General features: G+C 46.3%; 1 protein-coding gene across 1 annotated transcript in view; it reads right to left on the bottom strand.

The window, feature by feature from the left end:
* Positions 1 to 4,085, bottom strand: part of LOC129838684 (pleiotrophin-A-like) — a 58,683-nt gene extending 54,598 nt beyond the window's left edge. Inside the window, exon 1 of the mRNA XM_055905816.1 lies at positions 3,975 to 4,085. The gene's annotated coding sequence lies outside the window, so the exon portion shown is untranslated. The remainder of the gene's footprint in view (positions 1 to 3,974) is intronic.
* Between the last annotated feature and the right edge of the window lie 9,650 nt (positions 4,086 to 13,735).

The raw sequence follows: 13,735 nt of genomic DNA, 5'->3' as shown, positions 1-13,735 counted from the left end.
CATCCCATCCCTGTTTGTACCATTAGGTTAGCCCCATCCCACCCCATCCCTGTTTGTACCATTAGGTTAGCCCCATCCCACCCCATCCCTGTTTGTACCATTAGGTTAGCCCCATGCCATCCCTGTTTGTACCATTAGGTTAGCCCCATCCCATCCCTGTTTCTACCATTAGGTTAGCCCCATCCCACCCCATCCCTGTTTCTACCATTAGGTTAGCCCCATCCCATCCCTGTTTGTACCATTAGGTTAGCCCCATGCCATCCCTGTTTGTACCATTAGGTTAGCCCCATCCCATCCCTGTTTGTACCATTAGGTTAGCCCCATCCCATCCCTGTTTCTACCATTAGGTTAGCCCCATCCCACCCCATCCCTGTTTCTACCATTAGGTTAGCCCCATCCCACCCCATCCCTGTTTCTACCATTAGGTTAGCCCCATCCCACCCCATCCCTGTTTCTACCATTAGGTTAGCCCCATCCCATCCCTGTTTGTACCATTAGGTTAGCCCCATGCCATCCCTGTTTCTACCATTAGGTTAGCCCCATCCCATCCCTGTTTGTACCATTAGGTTAGCCCCATCCCATCCCTGTTTCTACCATTAGGTTAGCCCCATCCCACCCCATCCCTGTTTGTACCATTAGGTTAGCCCCATCCCATCCCTGTTTCTACCATTAGGTTAGCCCCATCCCATCCCTGTTTCTACCATTAGGTTAGCCCCATCCCATCCCTGTTTCTACCATTAGGTTAGCCCCATCCCACCCCATCCCTGTTTCTACCATTAGGTTAGCCCCATCCCACCCCTGTTTGTACCATTAGGTTAGCCCCAACCCACCCCATCCCTGTTTGTACCATTAGGTTAGCCCCATCCCATCCCTGTTTGTACCATTAGGTTAGCCCCATCCCACCCCATCCATGTTTGTACCATTAGGTTAGCCCCATCCCATCCCTGTTTCTACCATTAGGTTAGCCCCATCCCATCCCTGTTTCTACCATTAGGTTAGCCCCACACCTACCTACCCGAGGCCCAGAGACCCGGCTGTCGTTCGCTTTGTCATCTCCCAGACACAAATACGTTGGCTGGGAGAAAATTGCTGAGCAGAGAGCAATATTGTTGGGGAAACATCGCTAAAAGGGAGCATACGGCGGAAAGGGAGAATAACTTATTTGTTTTCTTTCATTCTTGCAAATGTCCCATTTCTGCTATGTGTCTGAATGGAAATTGAGATTGAACTTATTTCTGGGTCGAAAGGAGTCTAAACTCCTCTACCTTGATGGAAGCGAGAGTCCATTCCGAGTGGAGGAGTGGAAATGACATAAATCAGCCACGCAAACAGAGCCGGGCTGACAGATAACACTCTGGCCATTGAGGACAGGTAACTCCATGCATCTCGATCAGAATAGCACAGAGCCAGGCTGACAGCTAACACTCTGGCCATTGAGGACAGGTAACTCCATGCATCTCGATCAGACTAGCACAGAGACAGGCTGACAGCTAACACTCTGGCCATTGAGGACAGGTAACTCCATGCATCTCGATCAGAATAGCACAGAGACAGGCTGACAGCTAACACTCTGGCCATTGAGGACAGGTAACTCCATGCATCTCGATCAGACTAGCACAGAGACAGGCTGACAGCTAACACTCTGGCCATTGAGGACAGGTAACTCCATGCATCTCGATCAGAATAGCACAGAGCCAGGCTGACAGCTAACACTCTGGCCATTGAGGACAGGTAACTCCATGCATCTCGATCAGAATAGCACAGAGCCAGGCTGACAGCTAACACTCTGGCCATTGAGGACAGGTAACTCCATGCATCTCGATCAGACTAGCACAGAGACAGGCTGACAGCTAACACTCTGGCCATTGAGGACAGGTAACTGCATGCATCTCGATCAGAATAGCACAGAGACAGGCTGACAGCTAACACTCTGGCCATTGAGGACAGGTAACTGCATGCATCTCGATCAGAATAGCACAGAGCCAGGCTGGGCTGCCACTGTCTGGCAAGCTAGTCCTCTCCAGTGTCACACAACACAGCAGAACAGCAACACACTGTTTAGATAGAACACATGAGATCCATCTCTTCTGTCTGGAACCATACTACACAGTGGTCCTTATCCAATTCCTCTTATCAACTTTGGATCCAACAGAGACAGTAAGAGAACAAATGGAGACAATGTCTAGACCAGTCTCTGACCGTCTGCGTGATTGAACGTTTTGACCTAAAATGTATGGTCCAACTTCAGCATGTGGACCTCATGCCCCCCCCACACCCCCATCTAATTTCTCTTACACACACAAACAGACTGACTTCATACAAACACATTTGGAGCACCTCTGGGGCACTGGAAGAGACTGAGATCGAACAAAACCAAGAGGGGGAGGGGCCTAGGGAACGGAATCCATCAATACAGGTGAAAGTGATGGCAATCTGTTGACCCAATCATTGAGGAGTTCTCAGGGAGTAACTCTGTTCTTCATTGCATGTCACCGTGGAGCGTCTAAAATCTATCAGCCTGGTGATTAAATGTCAGTGTCCTTCGGTGCTCTTTTGATCCATTTATTTGTTATCTATTAAGACGCTCAGAATCCGATGACATCTGCTCTTCACTTCATAATTCCCTCCAGGACGATGGCCAAATGAGTATCTGGCTGACTACGCTAATCGGCAGCTACGCTCCAGAAGTATTGGGACCGTGACACTTGTTCTTGTTCTGGCTCTGTACTTTAGCACTTTGGATTTGAAATGATACAATGACTATGATGTTAAAGTGCAGACTGTCAGCTTTCATTTGTGGGTATTTTCATCCATCTTGGATACACTGTTTAGAAATTACAACACTTTTTGTACATAGTTCCCCCATTTTAGGGGACCAAAAGTATTGGGACAAATTCACTTATATGTAAATAGTTAATCAGTTTGTCCCATATTCATAGCATGTAATGACTACATCAAGATTGTGACTCATTTGCTGTTTGTTTTGGATGTTTCAGATTATTTTGTGCCCAATAGAAATTAATGGTAACTAATGCATTGTGTCATTTTAGAGTCACTTTTATTGTAAATAAGAATAAAATATGTTTGTAAACAAGTCTACATTAATATGGATGCAACCGGGATTACGGATAATCCTGAATGAAACGTGAATAATGATGAGTGGCAAAGTTAGAGGCATAAATATCATACCCCCCCCAAAAATGCTAACCTCCCCTGTTATTGTAATGGTGAGACGTTGTCTTGGGGTGTGCTATTTGTGGGTCTAACTTTCTCACTCATCATTATTGTGGAGCACACTGTATGTGATTTGAGGGTCTGTTGGCTAGAAACCAGGCTGAATGTGTCACAGGACCAACTTCAATCCTGAAAAACCTCACACAATCTGACAGGTTGGCAAACATGTCAAAGACGAGGCCACTCAGTTCCATGTTGTTGGATGTTTCACTGGCTGGAAAACAAATAAGTGCACAATACAGTCTTTTCTTATCGGGATCAAGTCCTCTCCAACGCTGTTTAAACTCCCAAAAAATGTTATGGCCCTCATTAATTCAAAATGAAGTAATGAAAGAAATTCTATTATGCCAATTTAATTTCAAAAGATTCTCAGCTGCATAAAAAAATCATGAGCTCTCGGCTGAGTATTAATATTTATTCGTCTGTGCCACTGCTTATAAAAGTAAAGAGGGTTTTTTCTAACCCACCCAAGACAACCCTTATCAGCATGATGTTTCCCTATAATGAAAGCCTTGCACTTTCTGAGGAACATTTCATTGTTCTATATTGTGCAAAAGTCTTTCAGGTCGACGTGTACTCTTTCTTGAATATACTACAACTACTATCACAACTACTACTACTGCTGCCTCATTGAATCATATGAATAGGATGCACAGTTCAAAGTGAATTTCTCCCTGTGTCAAGGGATTTTACTACACAATGCATTACAGTTTGAACTAAATATATCTAACTGAATGTACCTCGGATACTGATCCAACTGAAGCCTTCTCTCTTGTACCCACTCAGACAGCAGACACCATGAATCCTGGTCTAGTGCTCCCAGTGAACTGATTCCTGATGCTTCTGACAGCCCCTGATGTGCTGCCCTTCTCCCCTGTCTCGAGAACCCAGAGCCTCGAAAGCCCTGGCTGTTTCAGGTTGCAATTGGATGGAAGGAAAGTTAATTTAGCCCTGACAATTAATCTGCAGGAGCCAAACACCCTGTCTGGCTGTTGAAGCGTGACAGCGCTGGCGAAGCAGCAGCAACAGCCAGCCTGGACGGGTGCGATCTGTCTCTCAGCTCGACACTCTCACCCAGTCGTCATGCGTTTATCCACCTACAGACACTTCACCTCAGAAACTCATGCATTTTTAATGGTTTATTTCAATGTGCAAGGACGCCACGTGTTTGTTCTTTTTAATGGGTTTTCAATCATATGCGGCAGAACTATAATTCTAAATGTTTTATTTGAGGGTCCATTTTGTAAACAAAAATTAATTCTGCAGTTAGTTAAACAACAATCGCAAGTTAAACAATCGCTTCCTGCAAGAAAAGAGGTTGTATTAATTAAATCCTCCAGTTCTTTGTTTTTGGCATTTGAATACCAGTTCTACTTCAGTCTTCTGGGATTGGGAGGATGATGTACCTACACTAAAATAATGACTAGAGCTGCAAGCACCGCAGTACTGGGTGTGAGAGGGAGAGAGGGAGAGAGGGAGAGGGAGAGGGGAGAGAGGCAGAGAGAGAGAGTGTGAGAGATAGATGAATAGAGACCTGCCCCCCGCAGGACCTGCCCCCCGCAGGTCTTGCAGTATTGTGTCACTGCTTATAATTGAAATCTATACCCTGAGGTGACGATAACCTCTGTTAGATATGTGATTTATATGTGTTCTATCTTCCAGACTTTTCTTGATCACATTCGAAGATTTTTCAAAAAAAATCTCAAAATAATCTGGTGAAATATTGAAAACAACTCATATTTTGTTTGTGTGCTCTGATTATGAATTCTATGTTTAGAACAAACTTCAGACATGTTTGTGCATTATTCGCTACTATCACAATGTCATATCTCGCTATTTCTCTTCTTTCAAAGTACATTGTAAACATGACAAATGTAAGTGAAAAATAATAATTTTCCTTTTCACATTACAATTACTGTGGAAGTCTGAACTGGAGCCATGTGGTAGAAATGCTTCTCTCTGTCATTCTAATAAGAAGATAATGGTTACACCTCCTACAGTATGCATTGTAACTAATGTACAGTATGCACCCTACACATCCCTATGTCATCCCTATGTCATCTAAGAATGTTCTTGATTGGCCCAAGTGACTACACCAGTCCCTTCATAGCAACAGAGGAAGTGAGCCATTCATAAAGAATAGGGTTAAAAGTGCAGACAGTAGCATTAAACCGTGGGGGAGGAAAACCTCTGTGTTTCTCTGAGCGAACTGTCAGTGATCTTGGCAGCAGACTGAACACTGAGATTAGTGCCAGTGAACACTGAACAGAGAGTTAAGGTGGATCAAGCCTGACTTGGGCTGCTACAGATGATGGAACCTTGGGCCCTCGGGAGCATTCCACAAGCTCTGTGTTTGGTTAGGTCAGTTTGCTCTTTCTTTGCCATTTTTGTCTGTTGCCACTGGGTTTGGCTGTTTGTTCTCAGGTCTAGCCTTTTATCTTTCCTGTGTAAAGCGCTGGAGAGCGAGACAGAGATGGGGCTGTGGCCAGGAAATGAACCCCTCTATTCAGTATCACCTGAGGACATTGAGGAACTGTCTCTCCCCGAAACATTCATGTTGATAGCTGCTACGTGGCAGAAGATGCAGATTAGACATACGACTTACCCTCCTCACCCCACCCTTACCCTCCTCACCCCACCCTTCCCCCTCCATTCCTGCCACAGAGGCAGACAGAACAGTGACCTGTAAATGGTGTGATACACTCCTTCTGGTTGCCTCGCTGTGCTTTATAAAGAGTATCTTTCCATGCAGTTTATATAGAGAGCAATACACCCAAAATAAAACACGTCTGTCTCACTCCAGTTGATCACTGGACATCAGTGATAGGAGAGAGTGGCCCGCAGGGGAAATCAATTGGAAAATAAATGACCACAGGAAGCATAGACCTCGCCGGAGGCCTGAGGAGAAAGAGGTTGAATCTCCATTCCTTCTAAACTCCTTTGTGGGACAAATGTTTAAAAAAATATTTCGAAAATAATACAAAAAAAGTTATAAGAAACGTTAATAATCAGATGGGGACGGCGTCAAGCGCTGGCGTTATTTATGGCTTTTGTTCACTACTAGGGCGTGCTGCTTCTTCAGCAGACACTGAATTGTTTTTGATTGGCACGGGGCATCAGGCCCTCATTTCTCCTCTCCCAGCCTCCTCTCTAAATCAATGGAGTGTATAAACAGATCAGTTTAGTGGGCTGCTGCCTCGCCGTTCACAGGTGCTCACTGTCAATCCTGCCAGTACAAAAGTAAATAAAAATCCATAGCATTGACACACAGCAAGTGCCTCGGTAATCTGTAATCAGTCTTCCTCAACCAGCAGTTTGGGTTAGATTCAAGACTGGACTAGAGCAGATTCATGGTAATGGATACTGTAACATCAAACCATTACAATGGAAATTAACATTATTGGTGGATTGTGTATGCATATAGATGTCGGATTTTAATTTGACCTACACTACCATTCAAAAGTGTGGGGTGACTTAGAAATGTGTCACGCCCTGATCTGTTTCACCTGTCCTTGTGATTGTCTCCAGCTCCTCCATGTATCGCTTATTTACCCCAGTGTATTTATCCCTGTGTTTCCGGTCTCTCTGTGCCAGTTCGTCTTGTATGTTTCCAAGTCAACCAGCTTTTTTCTCGTTCTCCTGCTTTTTGCATTCTCCTTTTTCTAGTCCTCCCGGTTTTGACCCCTGCCTGTTTCTGGACTTTGTATCCGCCTGCCTGACCATTCTGCCTGCCTTGACCACGAGCCTGTCTGCCACTCTGTACCTCCTGGACTCTGATCTGGTTTTGACCTTTTTGCCTGTCCACGACCATTCTTTTGCCTACCCCTTTGGATTAATAAATATTGTAATACTCCAACCATCTGCCTCCTCTTTCTGCATTTGGGTCTCGCTTTGTGCCTTGATAGAAATGTCCTTGTTTTTGATAGAAAAGTAATTTTTTTGTCCTTAAATAACATCAAATTGATCAGAAATACAGTGTAGACATTGTTAAAACTTCTTTGGGATAGGGGGCGGTATTTTGACGTCCGGATGAAAAGCGTGCCCAAAGTAAACTGCCTGCTACTCAGGCCCAGAAGCTAGGATATGCATATATGCTGACATAATTACAAAAGGGTTTTCTAATGATCAATTAGCCTTTTAAAATTATAAACTTTGATTAGCTAACACAACGTGCCATTGGAACACAGGAGTGATGGTTGCTGATAATGGGCCTCTGTACGCCTATGTAGATATTCCCTTAAAAATCAGCCATTTCCAGCACCAATAGTCATTTACAACATTAACAATGTCTACGCTGTATTTTTGATCAATTTGATGTTATTTTAATGGACAGAAATTGTGATGTTCTTTCAAAAACAAGGATATTTCTAAGTGACTCGAAACTTTTGAACGGTGGTGTATATTGTCACAGCTAAATATTCCTTCAGCAACAGGATTGTAAAGTTTAGTCAGTATTGTTGCTTGATCGGTGGTTAGACTATTAGCTGGACAAAAATGTAGGATACAGGAAAAGTACAATACTGTTAATATAACCGTGTGTTAGTGTGAGTTTTCAGTGAATTAATGGAAATCACAAGCATATCAAAATATGCATATGCATATCTGGCAGCTGAGGAAAATTCTCAGCAACAAAAGAGTGATCAAATTAAGATCCTATATCTGTAGTTGTGTTATCTATAGGTACATGTATGGAGGTGGATGTAGGCTATTGTCACGTTCCTGACCTATTTATGTTAGTTTTTGTGTGTTAGTTGGTCAGGACGTGAGGTTGGGTGGGCATTCTATGTTATCTGTTTCTATGTTGGTTTCGGTTTGCCTGGTATGGCTCTTGATTAGAGGCAGGTGGTTTGCGTTTGCCTCTAATTAAGAGTCATATTTAGGTAGGGCATTCTCACTGTTTGTTTGTGGGTGATTGTCTCCTGTGTCCGTATGTTATGTTCGTACCACATAGGACTGTAGCGTTTGTTTGTTTCGTTTTCGTTTCGATGTCGTCTGTTACCTGTACGTAAGTTTATGTTTAGTTATGTAAGTTTATGTTCAGGTCTCGTCAACGTCGTTTTGTTATTTTGTAGTTTTGCAAGTGTTTGTTTAGTTTCGTGTTGCCATCTTTATCGTTGTGTTAATAAAGATGGCTTATTTCCCAAAGCCTGCGTTTTGGTCTGAGGATCCTTCTCTCCTCACCTCTTCCGAGGATGAGGAGAGCGTCATTCGTTACAGAATCACCCACCAACACGCTAAGACCAAGCGGCAAAGGAAAACGAAACGGAGTAGGGGACAGGAGAGAAAGGAGCAATGGACATGGGACGATGTTTTGGATGGAAAGGGTGTCTACACATGGGAGGAGATCCTAGCTGGTAGAGATCGCCTCCCATGGGAACAGCTGGAGGCACTGAGGAGAGCGGAGGCTACCGGAGAGAGGAACCGGAGCTATGAGGGAACGCGTCTGGCACGGAAGCCAAAAAAGCCCGTAAGTAATTCCCAAAAATTTCTTGGGGGGGGGCTAGGAGATAGTGGGCCTAGGGCAGGTAGGAGACCTGCGCCCACTTCCCAGGCTTACCGTGGAGAGCGGGAGTACGGGCAGGCGCCGTGTTACGCAGTAGAGCGCACGGTGTCTCCTGTACGAGTGCATAGCCCGGTGCGGGTTATTCCACCTCCCCGCACTGGGAGGGCTAGATTGAGTATTGAGCCAGGTGTCATGAGGCCGGCTCAACGCGTCTGGTCTCCAGTGCGTCTCCTCGGGCCGGCATACATGGCACCGGCCTTACGCATGGTTTCTCCGGTTCGCCTACATAGGCCGGTGCGGGTTATTCCACCTCCCCGCACTGGTCGGGCAACCGGGAGCATTCAACCAGGTAAGGTCGGGCAGGCTCAATGCTCAAGAGAGCCAGTACGCCTCCACGGTCCGGTATTTCCGGCACCACCTCCCCGCCCCAGCCTAGTACCTACAGTGTATACACTACGCACTAGGCTACCAGTGCGTATCCTGAGCCCTGTTCCTCCTCCACGCACTCTCCCTGTAGTGCATGTATCTAGCCCGGTGCCTCCAGTTCCGGCCCCACGCACTAAGCTACCTGTGCGTCTCCAGAGCCCTGAACCCACTGTATCTTCTCCCCCTACTAATCCTGATGTGCTTGTCCTCAGCCCGGTGTCACCAGTGCCGGTACCACGCATCAGGGATAGAGTAGGCTTTGAGAATACAGTGTGCCCTGTCCCTGCTCCCCGCACTAGTAGGAAGGTGCTTGTCATTAGCACGGTGCCTCCAGTTCCGGCACCACGCACCAGGTCTACAGTGCGCCATATCCGGCCAGAGCCATCCGTCTCCCCAGCGCCATCTGAGCCATCCGTCTCCCCAGCGCCATCTGAGCCATCCGTCTCCCCAGCGCCATCTGAGCCATCCGTCTCCCCAGCGCCATCTGAGCCATCCGTCTCCCCAGCGCCATCTGAGCCATCCGTCTGCCAGGAGCCTGCAAAGCCGCCCGTCTGCCATGAGCCTGCAAAGCCGCCCGTCTGCCATGAGCCTACAGAGCCGTCAGCCAGACAGGAGCCGCTAGAGCCATCAGCCAGACAGGAGCCGCTAGAGCCGTCAGCCAGACAGGATCCGCCAGAGCCGCCAACCAGACAGGATCTGCCAGAGCCGCCAACCAGACAGGATCTACCAGAGCCGCCAACCAGACAGGATCTGCCAGAGCCGCCAACCAGACATGATCTGCCAGAGCCGCCAACCAGACAGGATCTGCCAGAGCCGCCAACCAGACAGGATCTGCCAGAGCCGCCAGCGAGCCATGAGCAGCCAGAGCCGCCAGTGAGCCATGAGCAGCCAGAGCCGTCAGAGAGCCATGAGCAGCCAGAGCCGTCAGAGCGCCATGAGCAGCCAGAGCCGTCAGAGCGCCATGAGCGTCGAGAGCCGTCAGAGCGCCATGAGCGTCGAGAGCCGTCAGCCTGCCATGAGCGTCGAGAGCCGTCAGCCTGCCATGAGCGTCGAGAGCCGTCAGCCTGCCATGAGCGTCGAGAGCCGTCAGCCTGCCATGAGCGTCGAGAGCCGTCAGCCTGCCATGAGCGTCGAGAGCCGTCAGCCTGCCATGAGCGTCGAGAGCCGTCAGCCTGCCATGAGCGTCGAGAGCCGTCAGCCTGCCATGAGCGTCGAGAGCCGTCAGCCAGCCATGAGCATCGAGAGACGTCAGTCAGCCATGAGCTGCCCTTCAGCCTGAAAAGGCTGGATACCCAGAACTGCCCATCAGTCCAGAGCTGTCTCTCTGTCCGGAGCTGCCTTTCAGTCCGGAGTTGCCCCTCTATCCTAATCTCCCTCTCTATCTTCATCTATATCTATAGTCTTATCTATCCCTCTATCTTGATTTATCTCTCTGTCCCGGTGTTATCCTTATTAAATATATTATTAAGAGAATTGTGTGGGGGAAAAAAGAGGGTGGACATTCTTGGAGGGAGGAAGTTAGGATGGATTATGGTGGGGTGGGAACCGCGCCCGGAGCCTGAGCCACCACTGTGGTTAGATGCCCACCCAGACCCTCCCCTAGACTTTGTGCTGGTGCGTCCGGAGTTCGCACCTTGTGGGGGGGGGTACTGTCACGTTCCTGACCTATTTATGTTAGTTTTTGTGTGTTAGTTGGTCAGGACGTGAGGTTGGGTGGGCATTCTATGTTATCTGTTTCTATGTTGGTTTCGGTTTGCCTGGTATGGCTCTTGATTAGAGGCAGGTGGTTTGCGTTTGCCTCTAATTAAGAGTCATATTTAGGTAGGGCATTCTCACTGTTTGTTTGTGGGTGATTGTCTCCTGTGTCCGTATGTTATGTTCGTACCACATAGGACTGTAGCGTTTGTTTGTTTCGTTTTCGTTTCGATGTCGTCTGTTACCTGTACGTAAGTTTATGTTTAGTTATGTAAGTTTATGTTCAGGTCTCGTCAACGTCGTTTTGTTATTTTGTAGTTTTGCAAGTGTTTGTTTAGTTTCGTGTTGCCATCTTTATCGTTGTGTTAATAAAGATGGCTTATTTCCCAAAGCCTGCGTTTTGGTCTGAGGATCCTTCTCTCCTCACCTCTTCCGAGGATGAGGAGAGCGTCATTCGTTACAGCTATAGCATCTGGTGAGTGATGTCATCACTCAGAACACTTCTGGTAGGACGAAGAAAAACGAAGGTTATGAAACAACCTGCGACGTCAGAGCGAGTGACATAATCTCTAATCTAATGGCACTGCTTCCCAACTAATCCCACATAATCCACTGTAATTACCGACAATAAAAAGGGAACTCTTTAAACACGGATTTTAACTTTGATCACAATATTCAGAGCTCATTTCGATTATTAATGAAAATCTATTCACAACTCAAATTTGAATGCTTTGAAGTGCGCTGGGTGTGCATTAATTTCCATGGCAACATGGAATATTGTAAAGATTACACATTATTGTACAATAGAGCAAAATAAAGGCAGATTTAGCTTTAATCCCCAGTTTGATGAGAATGAAGTACCACAGAGTTGCTTTATTTAATTTCATATTCATATTTCAGTGCTGAAATATACTGTAACTACTGTTAATAATATATCTAGTGTTATTACTAGAGTTAATATCCGTGCAGGATACTGGAACTTGACGTGTTCCCATCAAATTTCAGTGGGGTCACCCGTGGTCAAAGAGGGCGGCCATTTTGATTTCACTATGCCTTTCGTCATCTGGTTTTCAATCTGCAGGTGTTGTTAGAATGATACACTGTTTGTGTTCAGTAACAGCTTTATTAAGTGATTTTTGCATACTGGGGGTCAGACAGGGCAGCGTTCCAGACACATTGACATGTTTATTAGTCTGTTAGCATACAGATGAGGTTGTCTGGTGCTGGCGGTTCTGTGCTCTTCTCTAATGAGGTTGAGAGGAGGTCTGCTCTGGGCAGGGGAGTTCCACACCGCGTTGACCTTTACACCCCACACAAAAACCCATCATAATGGTCTGTGTCTGACTGCAAACAACCATCCCACCATCCACCCAGCGGACGCCATACATCAATCACCCTGTACTGGAAAGTGACGAGACTCTATCAGAGAGGGAGGTCACTATGTGTGTTAGAGACTAGCCTGGTGCCACATCTGTTTGTGCTGTGTAGTCTACTATGGTGGTTGTTATGCCTGCTATGTCTGCAACGCCTGGCATATCAACAACCATTGGAGTTGGCTATACAGCACACACAGATCTGGGACCAGGGCTAGGCAGAGACAGAGAGAGCAGTTGCAGCAGTCCTCTTTCTACAGGCAATGTTAAGCCAAAGAGATTGCATCACTGTTGTCATGATGATCATGTCACCTTCCTCTCTGCTCCACTGTCTGAGCAGCAGTCAACTGCATCATTCAGAGCTGCCTCACAGCAATGAAACATCAGCCTCTGATGTCCATAACTACAAACGGAATGCCACTTACCTGACACCTATAGGGCCTACTACCGTTTCTGTAAACCTTTGCATATGTATATTTTACTCCCCCTCAATGGCATTGCATTAGAAATATAACAGCCTCCAATTCCTCTTGGCTAATGGGCAGCTTTTTTTGTCACCTTGAATGGAGAAATTTATTTTGCATCTTTATGGGCCGCGTTGAAGGCTCGTAAAATATACGATTCCGGCGATCGCTAGACTCAATAGTGCCATTATCCATAGTTTTGTGTTTCAAGTATGGTTATGGATAAAAACACTGCCAAACACTCAATAAAGCATGACCTTCACTGGGCACCATGGACGAGGGAGCGAACACCAACAAAACAATTATCTCGCTTCGTTTCCCCCGTCTCTCCGCATCGGCTCATACATCGTTTATCAAAATTTAAACCCTAGCATTAATTTGAGCCGCTGCAGGGCTGGCGCCCCCCCCCCCCCCCCCCCCCCCTTTCCCCCAGATCAATGGTTGATTGCACTGCTACTATTTTAAACAACAACCCGCCTCTCCTATCTCTTCTCCTCTCAGGGCCAGTCCACTCTTCCAGTCCCAGCCCCAGTCGATACAGATGGCAGTCAGATTATGGCTGTCGTTTATCACGTTGCAGAGGGTAAAATATTAGACTATCTTTGATAACAACCCTATTAGAATGCTGAAAGGGGACTTTGTTGTTTTATGAATGGTGCAGACACACGAATACACACCTGATGTGTAGGTACTTCGGCATCTTCCATCTGTGACAGTCACAGACTGGATGGTCGATGGTCTGTTATGAGCAAGAGAATGAGGGATTACAAACCAGGGTTTAAGACTATAGCCCCAATTCTATTTTCTTGTCATTTTCCTCAAATACAATTATTACGAAGCCTTCTAACCTCCTCAAAAACAAATTTTATGTCACTCTGAAAGTCACTGGGTGATAAAAAATAGACCTTATTAGTTTCTCTCCACTCTCTGCCATCTACTCTTTAATGGACTGGTTCCTCTCTACTTTTATGGACACATTAAAACATGTCAACAACTAAAAATCATTAGGTCTTAGAGTTGACATTTACTGGCAGCAGTTC

This window comes from Salvelinus fontinalis, chromosome 39 (genome assembly GCF_029448725.1).
Source record: "Salvelinus fontinalis isolate EN_2023a chromosome 39, ASM2944872v1, whole genome shotgun sequence".
Taxonomy (NCBI): domain Eukaryota; kingdom Metazoa; phylum Chordata; class Actinopteri; order Salmoniformes; family Salmonidae; genus Salvelinus; species Salvelinus fontinalis.
Note: the sequence above shows the minus strand (reverse complement) of the source record. Positions and strands in the feature narration are given on the sequence as shown.